This window comes from Acanthopagrus latus, chromosome 11, assembly GCF_904848185.1.
Source record: "Acanthopagrus latus isolate v.2019 chromosome 11, fAcaLat1.1, whole genome shotgun sequence".
Lineage (NCBI taxonomy): Eukaryota > Metazoa > Chordata > Actinopteri > Spariformes > Sparidae > Acanthopagrus > Acanthopagrus latus.
In genome coordinates this window covers 29,089,917-29,109,703 of record NC_051049.1, presented here as the reverse complement: position 1 = coordinate 29,109,703, position 19,787 = coordinate 29,089,917, and positions in this window count along the sequence as shown.

Sequence of the window (19,787 nt, the reverse complement as noted above, 5' to 3'; positions counted from 1 at the left end):
AATAAACTACAACGAATCAACATGAAAAAACACATAAAAATGAGGTGAAGAGAATCTTGTTGTTTGTCAAAAGCTTGCAGGAGAATTGCAGTGGTTTTATATGCAGTTTTAGCACAACAGTATAGTACAGAGGATTTTATATTGTTAATATAGATTGTGAAAAAGACAGGACCAAGTATTGAACCTTGCGGAACCCCTTTACACAATGGTAAAAACACAGAACAATCATTTCCTACAGTCACACATTGAGGTAGTCCTTGAACCAAATTCAGATACAAATCAAAACAAACATAACCTCCATATGAGCAAAGCATGGTCAACTGTATCAAAAGCTTTTGTTAGAGACACAATGAGGGCAGCCCAGTCTTTCTCTTTATCAACATCAGATATAATATCATTAGTAACTGAGGTGATAGCAGGAGCAGTACTATGCTTAGCTCTGAAAACAGACTGGTGAGGACTCAAAACAGGGAACATTGCACAGAATCAATCAATGTTGACTTTGAGGGATCTTTCAAATTAGGTCTGGTCGGCTCATTGATCAGATGTGCCAGATTGAGATTATCACATATTTTTTTTAGATTGTTTGAGTCATTTGTTAAAGGTCCCATATCATAAAAAACACTCTGGTCTCTACATATATAAGCTGGTCCTCCCTGAGCCTGCCAACTCCCAGAATGAGGAAAACCAGTGATTCCTGCATGGTCTCTGCAGCCCACCCACTGGTAACACGGCGCTCCTACAGGCTGTTCAGATTCAGCTCCTGTTGTTACATAATGAAAGGAGTCATTATCATAGACCGACCTCCACTGCGCGATTATAGGAGATATCTGAGAGGGGGGCATTCATCCCCAAGGTGAAGTTTGGTGTGTCCTGTGGTGAGACAGCAGAGTTTCACAATGTCGTTGTTCAAAGTTGGATACGCAAATAGCTCTGTTGTTGGTTGTAAAAATCAACATAAATGCCTATATTCTGTCCCAGCTACAGAAGAACAGAAGAGACCGTGGTTGCACTTCATATTTTAACAACAACGTGCTGGCTGCAGTTCGTGTTAGCTTGTATGTGTCTGCTAATCGCTTCACATCGGACTGCTTCAGTAATGAGGGTCAGTACAAAACTGGCTTTGCCTCGACACTGACCCCCGTAAAAAGGATTAGTTCCAACCATACCGGACCCAGCAACTGCACCCGAGCCACCGAAAAGTTGGTATGATGAGTATGATGAAGTCAGCTGGAAATCGGCTAACTAGTTAGCTCTGCTACGGTCCGCTATGTAATGGCGTTTGAAGTGAGTTTAATGTTAATGATATTACGATGGAGCTTGGTTGTTACAGTAAAAAGTCTGGAAACGTGCAGACTGGAGACAAAGACGATGTGAACAGTGTCCAAGAGTTTGGAGACTGAGTTGGAGACAAACACACCTGTCGCTAGCTGTTAGCCATCAGCTACATGGTAGTAACTGTAACAACACATACGAACAAACTAACATTATTCAGACACACTAACCATTCTGAAAAGTCCTGCTGCAGCCACAGAGTCTGTACTTCTTCAGGAGCCTCTCCTTCTGGGTCCAATTCTGGGTCAAACTGGTGTGCTTGAACGAAAAAATCTCCGTGAGCCATAGTCTTATATCCACCCTAAACATTAGCGAATGCTACTGCTAACGCAAGGGGAATCCGCTCCCTGAGAGTGATGTAGCAGGCAGGGCTCTCCAAGTAGGTGTAGTGTTGTGTCGGTTGCGAACGTGTTGTTCGAACGAACAAATCTTTTCAGTGAATGAAGTAAACGGGATCACTTCCTGGACTGATTTCTTCCTTTCTCAGTTCAGTTGAGCTCAGCCACAAGCATGCTGGCTGGGAGTGGAACTGCCGCAACTCACTCAGAGAACTGTCAGGACATGATTCTCGTTCGCCCTGTGATTCGTTCATGATTTGCGAACCTACTGCAGGCAGATAATTGACGCTGAGGACGTGATTCTCACTCACGTTCTGTGCTGAAAGTGGTGCTGTGTCTCTCACTCATGACGCTCATGATTCACGTTCAGTAACTGTACTGCTAAAATTAGCGCTGTGATGCTAACATCTGTGTAGCATCATGTTAAGTGATTTTACTGTGCACAGAGGACACTTTCACTGTGTAATAATTTTAGTGCATGTATACCACTCAGAGCAGCACTGCGTCTCCCACGAATGATTGTGTACTATAGTCCCTGAACGCACCGTCCCTCAATAAGTGAACGTGAACCTCAGGGCTGAATTATTAACTGAATGACGGATCGTTTGGCTGCTTATCAGCTTATCAAGCTCATCAGGGTTCTAGAGATTCAGTACAGTAAAAAGAACTGCCGTTCCTATCACTAAGTAGGTGTTGACAGACGGAGCTCATTAGCATTTAAAGGTGCAGGCACAGAAACAGACTGCTCTGAATAGAGCTCTGTAGAGCGACTTTTAGACAACTAAAATTCAGGTCCACGGATGGGTTTGCGGCAATGCGTATCGAATACAGAGCTGTTGGACCTCTGACAGCTGTGTGAAATTGATGAAAAACAATATAATATGGGACCTTTAACCAGTTCAGGTGAAAATCACAGAGAACCAGCATTTTAGAGTTACTGCACTGAGCAATATGTTTAATGTGTACTTACAACAGACTCTATTTAATATATAATTACAACGTAATCTACTTAATACATAATTTATTTGACTTTATTTTGAAATACATGCTTTTATTTTGATGCGACACAAAACCTGTAGAGGTGTCTGCTAGCTTGAAAGATTCACAGAGAATGAAGAACACTTGTAGCGGTGATGTTACCTCGCTGGTTCGTTTTTATTTTTGTCACACTATGCTTTGTGGTGTTGCTGCAGCTTTGCGATCGTGATATTGTGAGGCGTCTATGTAGAAGATCCGTATTCTGAGGATTGCTTCTGGGGGATTTCTCTGCCATTGCCGACTGAGCAGGCTAAAGAGCTGAAATTTAGATCGTGCTCAAATCAACATGACAGCATGCCTGTCATTACTCAAAATATTACTCCGCCAAGTCTGTGGCAACATTGTGTTGCAACATTGTAACTGACAGAGCTGGAGAAGGAAACAGCGGAAAAATAGGCTACAAAATGGATCGGTTGTTAATTTTTATTTATTTGGCAGTCACAGTTTGGATGAATGGTTGGAGGAGGATGGGGAAAGTAGGAAAGATGTGTGCCTATGTCACATGAAGAGCTCAATCAGCTGGGATTGTCCAGGAATGAACAGACTATGTCCTGATCAACGTCTATGAACAGTGGCCTACCGTAAATTACCAAAAAATAATAGCCGGGTTTCAATTAACTGCCGGGTCTCCTTTTTAAACGGCAGGTGCAGGTGTATATTTTGGTAAATAACCGCCAGTTCCAAATAAATGCCGGGTCTATTTTGGTTTGTTTATTTATTTATTTATTTATTTATTTATTTATTTATTTATTTATAATCAAGGAAGAAGACGTGACCACTGACGCTGCACGTTTTTCCTCTTCACCTTTTTCATGTATTGTGCTTGCTTTCTGTCAGTCAATATCACATTGATGATTGCCATGGCTGCGGTGCAGCAAAAAAATTAAAAAAGTGCGAGTTGGAATTCAAATTTTCTATTGTAAATTATGCAGAGGAAAAGATGTTTCTCCTTCGACAGTGAGAGATTGACGAAAAAATAAAACTGGGCTTTAACGTCTGTCTGAGGAGGACAGCAAAAGGGTCAGGCTGGGAGCGAGCGAGGAGCTTGAGATAAACATGCGGGAATGAGTTATCAGCTATCGGGCACGCCATGAGAGAGTGTCCCGTAAAAAGATCAGGGCGATGGCGAAACAAATGTGCACCACCGTGAGTGACAGCAGAGATGAGGAGGAACGCCTGTTCCAAATTGCCGCCTGGTCCCAAATAAACGCCTGGTCTGTTAAGTGATTGAAACAAATAAACGGCCCGGTTATTATTTGGCAATTTATGATATTCCCTTCTATTGTGATTGCGATGAAAACGATTTATAAAAAATATAAGAGAAAAAAAAAATCAACATCTTTGTTATAACTTGGGCGATAAAAATACACATTTTCTGTTTATCTGTCCAGTATTGATTTAGTTCGGGAAATTGCAAGACCGTGATAAAACATTAACGTCAGCTCAGAGTTCACTCATCTAGGACTAGAAAATCATTTCTGTTGCTAGGTCGTTACTAAGGGTTGGATTATTTGCTGTAGTGGTAAATTACGTTCCATTACACATAAGTCTACTAATGTGACTGATTTTGTTTCAGTTTATTAGTCAGGCCCCATGTATTTCCATGGAAACGTGATGCACACTTGCAAAACCCTTTGAAATTTGAGAGCAAATTGTCCATCAACATGGATATATTTTGATTAATATGATTATTTTGATCATATTTTTGTTGGTATTAGTTGTGTAACCCTGATTTCTGGATGGGTAGCGTGCCAGGACCGTGGGTGTTACAAGGTTGTAAATATTTCATCAATAAAAAAGCACCGTTATGGCAGGACAGGAAGACTTTATTCCACTTCACTTATAGGGCGGGTTCAACCACAAAAGCAATGCACACGAGGGCAGAGCCAGAACTCTCTCCTGTATTATTGGTCCCCACAAAACTAGGGCGAGCGGAACCAACATCATACTACTCATACTTTCTACCTTCAAAACATCTCTGAAGGAAAACACACAGTGATAAAATATTAGAGACTAACTTAAATAATTAATTAAATGAATAATACCTTCTAATTTAATCACAAAATAAACCCAATGACATTATGTAATATATAACAAATAATGCTGAGGGTAATAACACAACATTTATACTAATGAAAATAACAAACACATAATAATCTACACGGTCACAGTTGTATAATCACAATATTACCCTCAAGGGTGTGCTTTAACGTCATTTGAGCACGACAGTGATGCAGTCAGGACCGAGGCCCTTGGGTAATATTGCTTAAGTGAAGAAACCTGGAGTCTTGCAGCAAATCAATGGGCGGCATAGTAGAGCACTTCTACATTGGTGAAGACTACCAGTGGCTGAGGATGGACTAGCTGCAGGCCACATGTAGTAAAGGGAAGTGCCCCATCATGAACTGTTTGTGTGAATACAAGGGGCAAGCGAACAAGGCTACACAAGCAAGCACATCGAGGAGTGTTTGTGTTTTTCCTTAAAGCAGCAGTTGACATTTTTTCCTGCAATTGATTATCTAGTAAGAATCAAAGAAACTGAGAAGATAAGTAAATTCACCATTCTCCTTGTTGAATCCAAGATGTTTTAAGTTAATATCAAATTATTTTTCATACAAGTGAGTTTTTTTTATTTTTAGACTGTGCCAAGAGTATTTACACTTTGTTTATTATTAAGTTTGTTATTTTGATACTGTAGTGTTTGACCTGCATTTTGCAAAACGTTAAGCTAAGGTAATCAAAGAATTATATTTACATTTCATTTCATTTTCAACATAACAAATTCTTATTTGCATGCATACAGAATACATTTTATTCAAATTTCAACCTATTTAACACCCTGCACATAATATGTCACACACAAAGGAACGTACTTCTCTGCCAACTGAAGAGGTCGTCCATGGAGATCTTCAAGAAGAAAAAAATGCAGAGGAGACTACCCTGAAGCTGTTGAGCAAGTTGAAGACACAGTGCAGGACACACAATCTCAGATTGGTGCTGGTGACAGACAACAGCCTCCTGGAATGAGGAAAACTGGACGTACCCAAAAGCTCACTGAAAGAGGAAAAGCTCTGTTAGATGACAAATTGAACAGTCTAAATGGGAGTTTAGTACAGAAGATGGAAATATCACATCAATGGCTTAAAACAGTTTATTAAGAATAATGATACTGTTGATCTGATTGATGAGATTGTTAATGCAATCAACAACGTCCAAGTTGACATTGACAATACTTGCCATTTCAAGTCCTGAACCTGACATTCAGAGAATGAATGACACATGTCAGACATAGGATTGCAAATATAAAGGCTCAACACTTCCACAGTAGTGATGATTCAGAAGACATATCCTGGCATGATGCTACGTCAGTGTTCAACAGCACAGTGTCTAGTGTCTCCTCAGCTTAAACCGCTAAGTCAAAAGCTTCTTCCAAAGTATCCAGACACTCTTCCATCCTGTCCCTGAATGCAAAACAAGCTTTACATCACCATCAGACCGCCCTTTCTTTTGGCACTACATTTTCTCAACCGTAGTTTATAGCAGAAAGTGCTGATAGAAAAATTAAGCTGGAAGAGAAAAGAAGAGAAGTAGAATGGCTAGAAGAACTCTGAGAGCATGTTGCAGCACAAGTGAGATTGCAAGTTTATTCAGAATCTCTCAACCCACCACTTGCACTTAATCCTTTAAGTGATCCATTCTTTTTCTCCCATCAAGCACCAGTCTCACAAGCTCTTCCTGTGCAACAAGCTAAGCCCAGTCAAGTCCATCACCAACATGCGACCACAGCCACCAAAAACCCTCTCTCATATCCGTCCATGTATACCTCTTATTCTGTTCCACAGCCAGCCACATTTACTCAAGTCCCTGTAAGTCAAGTCATCACCCTAACTGCACTCCCACTCATGCAACAAACCCTGTCCACTCAAGTTCCTGCCGCTCAAGCCTTTTCGACCTCTCATGAAGCCTCCAATGACTTTGCGAGAACTCTTGCAATCACAATCACAGCTAATCAAGTTCCAATACGAGAACCTGAGGTCTTTAAAGGAGATCCTCTCAAGTACAATGATTGGAAGCTTTCCTTCTGTACTCTTATTGATCGCAATAACGTTCCAACTCAAGAAAAGCTCTTCTTTCTACGCAAGTATGTTGTTGTCTCAGCCAACAGAGCGATTGAAGGCCATTTCCTCGAAGGAACAGGAACAGCTTACCGTGCTGCCTGGGACATACTTGAAGACACATTTGGTAATCCATTCATAGTTGCCTAGTCATATCGTGACAAGATACACATGGCATAATATTGGCCTGAAAGACAGCGAAAATCTTTGTGAGTTTTTCGATTTTCTGAGAAGTGTGGAATCAGCTATGTCATATGTTCAAGTTCTACAAACTCTCAATGACTATGTGGAAAACCAAAAGTGTACTGCCAAGCTACCGGATGGGTTGAGCTTACATTGGAATATAGAAGTTACGACTTATCAAGATGGACACAAAATGTTCCCTGACTTTAGACACTTTGTGAGATTTCTCAACATGGATGCTCGGATTGCATGTAACCCCATTACATCATTATATGCAGTGAAGCCAACTGACCAAGAAAGATCAAGCCAACAGAACGAGAACAGTCAAAATATCACAGAAATCAAAACTTTAGTGCTAAGACTTTCACAACTAACACAAGTGAGAAGACAAGCATCACATGCATCTTTTGCAAGAAGAATGGTCATACTCGGTATTGTATCTGCGGTTCCGGCCTAGAGGGGATGGCGGCTTAGAAAGAGAGCTCTCGACAAGAATTATTTAAAACTACCCCAAAGTGAGTGAACTAACCAGTGAAGTACACGGAAACAAGGGAGAAGGGGCACAAATGACATCCAAAAAGAACAGGAGAGGTAAAAAGTCAATTATTGCACAAGCTGAAGATGACAAGATGTAGCTAACAGATGAGGCTAGCATTAGTCCTCCTGGGGCTAGCCGGGCTGCCTCCCCAGTCCTAGCTATAATAGCGCTGGGACAGAGAATGAGGACGAACCGGTAAGCCTGATGTTGATACTGGAAGAACTAAGAAGCATTGGGAAAGAGGTGAAAGAATTTTGAAAGACACAAAAACACAACTACAGGACATCAGAGGAGAGCTGGACAAAACCAATGCAAGGCTCAACGAAGTGGAAGCCAGGGTCGCTGGGCATGAAGACAAGCTCCAAAATATAGAGGAGATATCCAAGATGATAACAATGCAGGAAAAGCTTCAATTATAACTGACATCTTTGGAGGCCTACTCGAGGACAGAGACACTCAGACTATAGGGGGTCCCGGAGGGAGCAGAATCGGGATCACAATCTATGACCCATTTTGTGGAGAGGCTACTTTGGGAGAATCTCAACATCCCCTCATCAACAGCATTACAGATCCAGAGGGCGCACAGAGAGTTATCTTCTCCTCCACCAGATGGCTCCCAGCTCAGATCGACCCTGGTAAAATTCCTTTACTTCACTGTTAATTAAGAAGTCCTTAAGCTGGCATGGCAGAAGAAATGTTTTATGTGGACCAACAACAAGATAAACCTCGACCACAGCTATCCTCCGGAGATCATGGCCATGAGGAAGGAGTATGCAGAAGCACGGAGGATCCTGAAAGATAAGAATCTGCTGTTCCATACTTTCTACCCAGCCCCCCTGAAGGTGTTTTATGAAGAAGGAGCGAAAACCTACAATATGATTGAGGAAGCAACAGTGGATTTGGTGAGCTGGGGGCTCCCGGTGAAAGTGATTAAACCAACAGCAACTCTCAGAGCGAAACTACAGAGATGGTTGTTGTGGCGGGAAGCTGGGGGTCGGCACCCGTGGCAGAACCAAGGAGCTGCAGGGTACAAGAAGAGGCTGCAAGTATACAGATGAGAAGATAACTAATATAATGTCATATTGAAGAAGTTGTAGAAAATTGGAAGTGAACAGCTTGTCTCTTTGACTGCTTTACAGTCGTTTATTCAACACCAGAACTCAAAAAACTAACAGCTGGAAAAACAGCTAGAAAAACGGCTAAACTCACTCATCTCCTCTGTTGCCAAGGTAACCCACTGACGCTTACCCTGAATTACCAGGGCGCCTCTGTTGCCATGGTTATTCACTGCTTACTAGGTAAGCTTACTAGGTTCTTAGTCTAAGAGTCTGTTGTCAGTGAGAAAGAAACTAACCAAATGGTGAATTATGTCCACTCAGTCCACTACATATGCCCCCCCCCCCAGAATTCACCTTAAAAAGAATTAAATGAAAACATCAGAATGTTGGAGGGCAGATGGTCAGACCATGACAGCTCTGGAGAACAGGTGCGGGGGCCAAGGCTCGCACCGGGGAATCCACAGAGGTCTTGTTGCTATGCAGGGGTGGTGTGGGTGGGCGCCCCCTCCGCGGGGGCTGGGCCAGCTCCATAGGCTGGTCCAAGTCCAGGTGAGCTGGTTTGAGGCAGTCTATTGAGACATACTCCGGCTTACCGCCAATGTCCACCACAAACTGCTTGTCCCCGGTCTCCAGTACGTGGAATGGTCCATCGTAGGGAGGTTGCAGGGGCTCACAGTGGGCATCATGGCAGATGAAAACATGCTTAGCTTCCTGCAGGCAAGTGGGCACGTGAGACTGAGGGAGATCGTGTTGTGAAGTGGGGATGGGTGTGAAGGCTCTGGCACTGTCCAGGAGTGAGGTCCGTTGATGAGTTGCCAGGCTGTGGTGTTGGGGAGGAAATCCCCTGGGACCCAAAGAGCTTGTCCATAGACCAGTTCCGCAGATGAGGTCTGAAGGTCCTCTTTGGGTGCAGTTCGCAGGCCCAACATGACCCACGGAAGCTTGTTGAGCTGTTGTCTGTGTGGCTGGCTCGCAATACAGTCTTCACTGAATGATGAAAACACTTGCACAGTCCATTAGCTCGTGGGTGGTAGGCGGTGGTGCGGTGGAGTTTGACTCCTAAGCTCCCTGCTACTGTGTTCCAGAGCTCGGAGGTGAACTGTGGGCCTCTATCAGAGGAGAGGTCAGACGGGGTGCCAAAACGGGTGACCCAGGTGGCAATGAATGCCCGTGCTACCTCAGTGGACGTCATTGAGGACAGCGGAACGGCTTCTGACCACCGTGTAGTCTGGTCAACCATGGTGAGGAGGTGTGTCAATCCCCAGGTGGATGGTTCCTGCGATGGCCCTGGAGAGGCAGTCTGCAACCAGGTTGTGTTTTTCGGCAACATGCTGTATGTCCGTTGTAAACTCTGAAATGTAGGAGAGCTGTCTCTGTTGGCTGGCGGACCAAGGTTCAGTCACTTTGGCCATGGCGAATGTCAGTGGTTTGTTGTCCACAAACGCTGTCAACTGCCGTGCCTCCAGCAGGAAACGAAAGAGTGTTGGATGGCAAAGGAGAGTCCGAGGAGTTCGCGGTCAAAAGTGCAGTATTTCCGTTCGTTTGGGCGTAGCTGCCAGCCGAAGAAATCAAGCGGTCGCCAGGCGCTGTTCACCCACTGCTTGTGTACTGCGCCCACTGCATAGTCTGAAGCGTCTGTGGTGATGGCGATGGGAGCGTTGGGTGTTGGGTGCGCCAGCATTGTTGAGTTAGCCAAAGCGTTCTTCGCCTCCCTAAAGGCAATAACTCTCTCCTCGGACCAGTCCACAGCGTGTCTTGGGACTTTGTTTTTCAGAGCTTCATAAAGGGGGCACATGAGTTGGGCAGCCTTAGGGATGAAGCGGTGGTAACAGTTCACCATGCCGAGGAACTCCTGCAGGAACTTGAATGTGAGTAGCTTGACTGTGAGTGGGCGTGGAATGTTCACAATGGCGTCCACCTTCAACGGGAGGGGATCTTTGGTGAAGCAGTGTCTGAGGAAGTCAATGGCTGACAGCCCAAACTGGCACTTGGCCGGGTTGATGATCAGTCCATGCTGGCTGAGTCATTCAAAAAGAGTCCTGAGATGGGACATGTGTTCCACTCGGGATGTGCTGCCGATGAGGATATCATCAAGGTAGACAAAGATGAAAGGCAGGTCTCGCAGCACTGTGTCCATTGGGCACTGGAAGGTTTGTGCTGCATTCTTTAGGCTGAATGGCATGCGCAAAATCTCAAAAAGTCCAAATGGTGTGATAACTGCAGTTTTGGGGCCATCCAGCATATGGACTGGAACCTGGTGATAACCGTGGACCAGAGGAGCAATGCCCGAGGAAGCCAAGCATCCACTCATTCTCTCCAAGGATCAGCACATTTCCATGCTCATCCTCAGACATGTGCACCAGAATCTCGGCCATGGTGGGTGGACTCACACACACTGCCCAAGGTGAGGAGGAGATTGACAATGCACACCAATAAACCCACTGTGTCGCAACACACTCGCTAGGGAACAGCGTGGACATTCATTCATTGTGGTATGAGAGTATTGGCCAAGGCAAGGCGTGTCAACCAGGTTATTCCGGAGTTAGAAATCTCAGTAGCTCTAGTATCAGACTGAGCACCTTTAATAGAGCTTAAAGCAGTAATGAGAGGTAAATTAATCTCTATTACCTCTCACCTAAAGAGAACCAAAAGGTATAAACTAGCAGATCTACAGATGAATCTAAAGCTGAAACAACAGCAAGATAAAAAATAACCCAAACCCCTATGTTAAGCGGGAAATCAGGAGAATACAGGGTGATTTTATACACAGGGGGCCCAGAAGAATTTGACTTTCCTGAGACAGAAATATCATGAGGTGGGAGGGAAATCAGCTAAATACCTAGCATACAAACTACTACTACTACTATAAACTTAGATTATAAATTGTTCGCCTCTATTTTTGCCTGTAGACTGGAGAATCTGTTGCTTGACCTCATTAATTTGGACCACACTGGATTTATTCATTGTAGACAAACAAGTGATATCATCAGAAGAATATTACACATCTTAAGTCAAATGCAAAAGGACAAAATTCAATCAATTATAGGGAGTCTGGATGCTGAGAAAGCTTTCGACTCTGTCAGATGGACATTCTTGAACAAGGTGCTAGGGAAGTTTGGCTTTCAGGATAAATTTATCAGAGTAATCCAGGCTCTATATGATAGACCCTCAGCCCGTGTCAAGGTCATTGGTGATCTATCTGAGACCTTTATTTTGAAACTTGGATGGAGACAGGGTTGCGCAATCTCGCCACACCTCTTCGATTTATTCATAGAAACGTTAGGTTAACTAGAAAAATTTGTATTTCCTGCAAAAATACAGTGTGAATGCTGAGGGCTGAAACACTTTCGGAAATCTGCTGAACATACTGCTGAAAAGATGAAAAAGTTGAAAAGCCAGAAAAGTTGCAAAGTTAAAGGCCAAAAGAGCTTAAAAAGTTGAACATGTTTATAGCCGAACATTTTCATAGCTGAACGTGAAGCGGAATGTTTTCAAAGAGTTGAAAAGGTAGAAAGATGAATATCTGTAAAGGCTAAAAAGCTGTAGAGTAAGACGGCTGAAAGAGATTGAAAAGGTGAAAAAAGACTGAAAAGGCTGAAAAGTTGTAGAGTAACAGGGCAGAAAGAGCTTAAAAAGGTGAAAAAGACTGAAAAGGTGGAAAGTTAAAGGCAGAAAGAGCTAAAAATGGCTGCATTGTCTTCGTAAAGTAAAAGATGTGGGATCCAAATCCAGCTGAAGAGAATTCTTTCTTCAGTGTTCCAGCTGCTCTCCAATCAAGTGATTGTGTTACTCACTCTAGCTGACGCAATACACACTCATTCTTCAGATACACATGCTGGAGAAGTAGCAGAGACAGAGATAAAGAGGTCCCCATAAGAATGAATGGGAAAACGCCTCCCAAACCACTGCGACTTTAGAAAAAACTGTAATGGTTATGGCCAAAATATCTATATGGTGAGTGAGAGGAGACATGGCCGAACTCGGTGAAATCACCTGGGAGGAGTTTGAAACAGTAGGTTTTCGACATTTTGCGACAAAGCGAAAAAAACGGTGAAGGAAATGGCCGTGGCCTATACCACAAGGTTTTTGAATGTGCCACAAAGTATGTGGGAGTTATAAGCCAAAATGCACTTTCATTGGTTATACTGCCACCTAGTGGTGGAAATTCAGGACAACAATAGATTATAAAATTTGTCGCCAGGTGTGACTTATATTCCAAGTTTAGTGTGTTTTGGGGTATGTTCAGGCAGTGAAAAATGCTATCATTTTGGACAAAGGAAAAAAAAAAGAATAACGATATGAATAACTTTACGATTACAATAGGGATCTCGCAGGTTCCCTGCTCGGGCCCTAATAATCATTTGAAATGCAATAGGGTCTTTGCAGGTTCCCTGCTTGGGCCCTAATAATCATTTGAAATGCAACAGGGTCTTTGCAGGTTCCCTGCTTGGGCCCTAATAAATAAAGAATCATTTGAAAAACAATAGGGTCCTTGCAGGTTCCCTGCTCAGGTCCTAATAATAATCCTTAGAAAAACAATAGGGTCTTTGCAGGTTTCCTGCTCGGGCCGTAATAGTCCTTAGAAAAACAATAGGGACCTCGCAGGTCTACCTGCTCGGGCCCTAATTAAAGTGCACAATAAAACAGAATAAAATAAAAATGAAAATAATAAAGTAGACAACATGATAAAATAATAAAGTAGACAATCTGAAAATATATACAATATACGGTGAAATAGTTGTAGCATTAAATAACAGTTTGTTTATTTATTTATTTATTTATTACTTGGGCTGCACAGTGGCCCAGTGGTTAGCACTGCTGCCTCACAGCTAGAAGATCCCCGGTTCGCGTCCCGGGTAGGACGCCTGGGATCTTTCTGTGTGGAGTTTGTATGTTCTCCCTGTGCAAGCGGGGGTTTTCCCCGGGTACTCCGGCTTCCTCCCACAGTCCAAAAACATCTGAGGTTAATTGGTTATTCTAAAATTGTCCGTAGGTGTGAATGAGAGTGTGCCTGGTTGTTCGTCTCTATGTGTAGCCCTGTGATAGACTGGCGACCTGTCCAGGGTGTCCCCTGCCTTCGCCCTAAGTCAGCTGGGATAGGCTCCAGCCCCCCCGCGACCCTGCAGAGGATTAAGTGGCGTACAGATAATGGATGGATGGACTATATATAAATAGTCATTTGAGTCTTATCAACAGACGGAGGAGTTGGAAAGTTTAATGGCTACAGATAGGAATGACTTCCTGTGGCGCTCAGTGAGGCATGTGGGAGCAATTAGTCTTTGGCTGAAGGTCATACCATACTGCAGTATTGCCCACAACTTCGACAGCATCCTCCTGTCTGACACTGCTGTCAAAGTGTCCAGCTCCAGTGTCATACCATACTGCAGTATTGCCCACAACTTCGACAGCATCCTCCTGTCTGACACTGCTGTCAAAGTGTCCAGCTCCACCCCCACAACGTCACTGGCCTTCCTGATCAGCTTGTTGAGTCTGTTGGCATCTGCTACTCTCAGTCTGCTGCCCCAGCACACAACAGCAAACAGAATAGCACTGGCCACCACAGACTCATAAAACATCCTCAGCATCATCCGGCAGACGTTAAAGGAGTGGAGCCTCCTCAGAAAATAGAGATGGGTCTGTCCCTTCTTGTAGAGGACTTTACTGTTTTTGGTCCAGTCCAGTTTATTGTCGATGAACACCCCCAGATATTTGTAGTGTTTAACGATGTCCATGTTGTGCCCCGGATGGAAACTGGGGTCACTAGTGTCGTGGTTCTCCTCAGATCCACCACCATCTCTTTGGTCTTTGTTGTGTTGAGCTGCAGGTGGTTCAGCTCACACCATTTGAAAGTTGTCCACCACAGCCCTCCTCACCCTTGTTGATATATCCAAAGACAGCAGAGTCATCAGAAAACTCCTGAAGATGGCGAGACTCTGGTAGCTGAAGTCTGTGGTGTACAGGGTGAAAAGGAAAGGAGAGAGGACAGTCCCTTGTGGGGCCCCGGTGTGGCTGATAACTGCATCTGACACACTGTGGTCTGCCAGTGAGGTAATCCAGGACAAAGGGGGGGGGGATCCACCAGCATCGCTGTCAGCTTGTCACCCAGTAGAGCAGGCCTGATGGTATTGAAAGCACTGGAGAAGTCAAAGAACGTGACCCTCACAGTGCTCCCCGTCTTGTCCAGGTGGGTGTAGACACTCACGGTTCAGCAGGTAGATGACGGCATCCTCAACTCCAATCCAGGGCTGGTAGGCAAACTGAGGGGGATCCAGGTGGGGCCTGACCATAGGCCTGAGCTGCTCCAGGGTTAAGGGGCACCACCTCCAAAGAGGAAAACTGAAATCATATTTTTATTCAAAGTGTGACTTCTTGATTAAATTGTTCTCCATTCTCTACTTTAACGGTATACACAGAAGCACGACTGGTTCTACATAAAAATGTTGATTAACTGAGTAAATACTAACTCAATTGACTAAAATTAAATGATTATCAGACACGAATATTTATTGTGTATAAGCAGTCAAAAATGATGATAGTGAATGAGGAAATGGTGGAGGAATAAATCTGTTCAATACAGATTTTAGTAACTAATACTGAAAGGAAGATGCAAAATTTGGAGGCTGAATTATTTGTTGATAAGATTAATCTTATTATTATATTATTTTGACATCAATCAAATCATTAGCAGTTCAACAAGATGGTTTGTCCTACTTTGAACTGCGCAGGCCAGTCTGGAGCTGAGAGCTCTGAGAACCTGTTCACAGCGATTCTGGGTAGTGTTGTCCTGGATTCTGCATGTGGTTTGGTGGAAGGGACCCACCGGTCTCTTTTTTACTGGGCACAGTTAAGTGACTAAAGTAACATGACCAGGCAGATTGGATGTCTGTTTGGGGTCTCCCTCTCAGCTGGTTGATGGCAAAATATTAACCGGGTTTTGTTGACTTTGCCGAAAAACTTTAAAAGACTTGGCATGTGCCGAATGACACTAAACTTTCAAAGTCTTCGGAAGAAAACGGCAAGATTGTGTAAAAGTGGTACAGTCAACTTTTCAATCTTTAATCATCGTGCAATCGTCAGTAGATGGCAGTATTGTCATTCGTTAGAAATACAGTGAAAACCTTGAGTGACTCAGGCTTGGAAAGTGTTAGAACAGGGGGCTTTTCTTTACCTTGAACAAGAATTTCGACTGAATGTGATGAGCATTACAACGGATAGAACAGTTACTTCAAACTGGTTTTAAAGGTTATCTGTCCAGGCTAAAGAAAAAGGGGGAAATCTTTGAGGCCCCATTTGCTTGAGCTCAGAGCTGTTGCAGGTAGGAGTTCACACTGGAATGTAACTTGTAGTCCTTTTGATGTCAGTGTTTAGATTCATTAACCAAACAGTCAATGCCAATTTAAAGATGAGGTCTGAATTTTCCTGACTGTATGGTATAGACTATATTGTATAGACTGTATTGTATATTATGTTAGAAATGTTAAAATCAGTTTTTCCTTTGAAATAGGAAAACCTCTCCCTTCTGGATAGCATCATTAATGACAGTGTTGTGGCTGCTAAATGGGCAGAAACATTTCTTTTTTCAATGTGCCCAAGATAACCTGGGTGTGCGTATGAATAGCACCGAAAACAGCCTAGTCAGAAAAGGGGTGGTCTGGCATGAATGTTCTCAGTCAGTGTTGGATCAAACCATTACATTTAAACAAGCAAAATCAATCATCAATGATTGGTTGGCAGAGCTGTAACTATTGGGATTTAAATTTATAATGACCCATTATAAATTTAAATCCCAATGATAAAATTGTATCTATCTATCTATCTATCTATCTATCTATCTATCTATCTATCTATCTATCTATCTATCTATCTATCTATCTATTGATAGATACATGAATTCAAATAGTCAATGTTGTCCTAACGCCCTTGACATCATCACTTCAATTGTTGAGTCAACCGCACTGCACAGTGCGAATAGACACAAATGTAATCTAGTTGCAGGGGCCCATATAGTGTGGAAAAATTAGGACAATTCCAAGGGCCCCTGGCTGACAGGTGCCCCCAAAAATAGGTATAACAACAACAACAACAACAACAACAACAACAACAACAGCAACAACAACAATAATAATAATAATAATTAAACCATCATCATTGAGTATATATTTCAAATGTAAAAATACAATTAATGATCTCTTTGTTTTTACTTGTTTTTGGCAGTAGAAGTTAAATATCCCCATCAACCAAAAAGTAAACATCCATATTGACTGACCACCCCCCTGTATCTGCATGAAATGGTTTGGTCCTGCCTTAGCGCACTCACCAGTGATGGTGTTAAGTTGCAGTCAGTAGATGCGCCAGAACTACAGTGATCACAGTGTTGACTATATCAAAATCTGGTTTTCAAAAAAGGAAAGAGATGAAAGACAAAGGAAAGGGTGTCAATCTGTAACCCAGAGGGTGGGAAAGGAAATATTTATTAATGAACACAGTACACAGTAGTTGTGTTAAATATAACACAAAATGTGTAGTCCTTATATAGACACATTAATGTGTTAAAAAATGTGTTTGAATTCAAATAAGCAGAAACCCTACTGTATGAATTTCATTTAGAAATGTATTGCTCACATTTCATTTGAAAAGATTAATAACATTTCATATTCAATTCTTCACATTAACAGCAGAATTCACATTCTGTCGTCATCAAACATATCATAACTCCACAAAAAAAACAAACAAAACAATCCTCAAACAAAATCCTCAATTTGAAAAAAAAAAAAAAAGATTTCAGATCAGATTAAAGGGATATTCCGGTGTAAATTTAAAAGATAAACGAAACTCACCTCTCCAGCTGCAGGCTCGTTGTTGGGAAGCCCTGCGAGTCGATTACCGAGTGCAGTAGAGTTCTACAGCTCAGTGATGATCCTTACTGCGGGACTCTACTGCACTCGGTAATCGACTCACAGAGCTATTCTCAATACAGATATTTGATATTTATTTATTTTATTTGTATTTATTTCAAACTTGTGTCAAAACCACTGCCAGGCACAAACAAGCTCATTTTAAGCTAAAGAAAGATGTTTTTACACATATGTCACACCATATGTCAGCATCATTCTATAAGTGTACAGTGCAAAAAGTAATAAATAAATACAAATAGTAATGGAGTTCCTTTTTAACAGCATTTCTTGCATCAAATCCAACATATGAGGCTGCAACTGCAACCAGCAACTGCAAGCCTTCTTCAAATCACATCCTATAATAAAACAATAACATTGATGGCCTGGCACCATATCTCAGCATGATCATATTCTCTATGTTTTTTTTTTTTTGTTTTTTTTTTGTTTTTTTTTTAATGTCTGAAAACAAGAGCATCAGTACATTTTCACCTTCTCCTCCATAATCTTCTCAGAAAGATTTTTTTTCTTAAAAAAATACTTTTTCATGTCTTTAGTTATCCATAGTTTGTCGTTTAGAGAAATGAACAATGTCACATGAAATTATAGCGTCCAAAAAGATGAACTCAGTTGTTTATTCAAGTTCAGCATGTGTTAGAAAACTCTTGCCTAATTGTGCAATCGTAGCAAATCTGATAATAGACACAAACACGTCAAACAAGTTTTGTTAACAGGAAAACAGAACTACATACGTTCTTTCACTGTCTTCAGCATAAATAAGTTCCAGTGCAAGAAAAACTCCAATGGGATGATAATTTGCACAATATTCACCATGTCAGTTCAGATAATGAGAACTCCATGACTAAACCCTAGAGGACAGACACTCATATGACAAACAGACACATATTTTAAAGTTCTATATATTCTATATATATAAAAGATAAATATAAGATATGTAAGATAAAAACATCTTGCCACATAAATCTCTGAATTTATAGTGCTTAGTATAACACATTTGATTAAACTTTGTTTACAGCACTTCAAAAGTGAAGTTGCAAAGTGACTCAAGGAAGACCAAAGACAAGGACATAAAAATACACTGCCTGAAAATTAGATTACAAGACCAAAAATTCATAAAATATGAAGTAAAAAGTAAAAAGCAAGACAAAGCCACAGACAATACAGATCGAGATAATACAGATTTCTTTTAAAGATGGATGTGTGGATGGACAGACATACAGACAGACCCTGAAGAACCTGAAGGTCTGGACTAGGATCTAAGTTTCTTTATAGTGTGTCGTCATCAGTGTATCGGTGTGTTTTGCATTTTAATGCTGTTTAAATGTACACTATACAGTATATAGCTATCATACATGTAATTTTGGTTTGGATTTCTCCCGTCCCTCAGGGAAAAAAACAGTCACTAATAATGCAGTTTAATTGATGTGTATGTCAGTACTTTGGCACATGTTTGACAACAAAGTCCAGTTCTTTTTCATTTGATGAAATGGGTGCTAGCCTATCAGAAGCAGAATAGGGCTGGTCTTGCCTTTAAATATGAGTGCAGTGCCGTAGCCCTCAGTCATATGAGAATGTTACCAGGAATGATGGCTACAGTTGCCACTGTACCTTCAATTCCTGTTTGTTTGTGACCAAAAAATATGTGTGTGCACATTAATAGCAGAACGTTTAATGCAGTCGTGCTTACAGCTGCCATTCACATGCATACTGCAACGCACATACTTCTAAAGCGAAATAAATTGTGCAAATCATCATACTGTGCAATTGTTCACCCAGAAAAAAACAGACTGTTCTTCATTCATCATTTTTTTTAGAGCGTCTGTTATAAAAGCCATCACTTTGTGCAATCACAGCAAATCTGATAACGGACTAGTTCAGACAGGCTTTCTTTACACATGTATTTCTGTGGTAACTGTCATGTCTCCTGTCTGTGTTGTCCTTGTATCTGGTTTTTGGTTTTGGGTTTTGATTCATGTCCTTTTTTTCTATGTCTTGTTGTGTTATGTGTTTTGTTTTTTCCTTGTCTTGTGTCTCATGTTCTGATTTTTCCATGCCCTCATGTGTCCTTTAAGTTTCTCCTATGTTCTCCCCTCTGGCTCCCTCTGTCTGTTGTCTTGTTCCCTCCTGGTCTGTTCCTCTGTGCTCCTCCCCCTCATTATCACACCTGGCTTCCTTCCTCCTCTCTCCTCACCTGTGCCTCGTCATGTCATTAGTGTCTGTGTATTTAGTCTCTGTGTTCCCCTCACTCCTTGTCTGGTCATTGTTTTCTG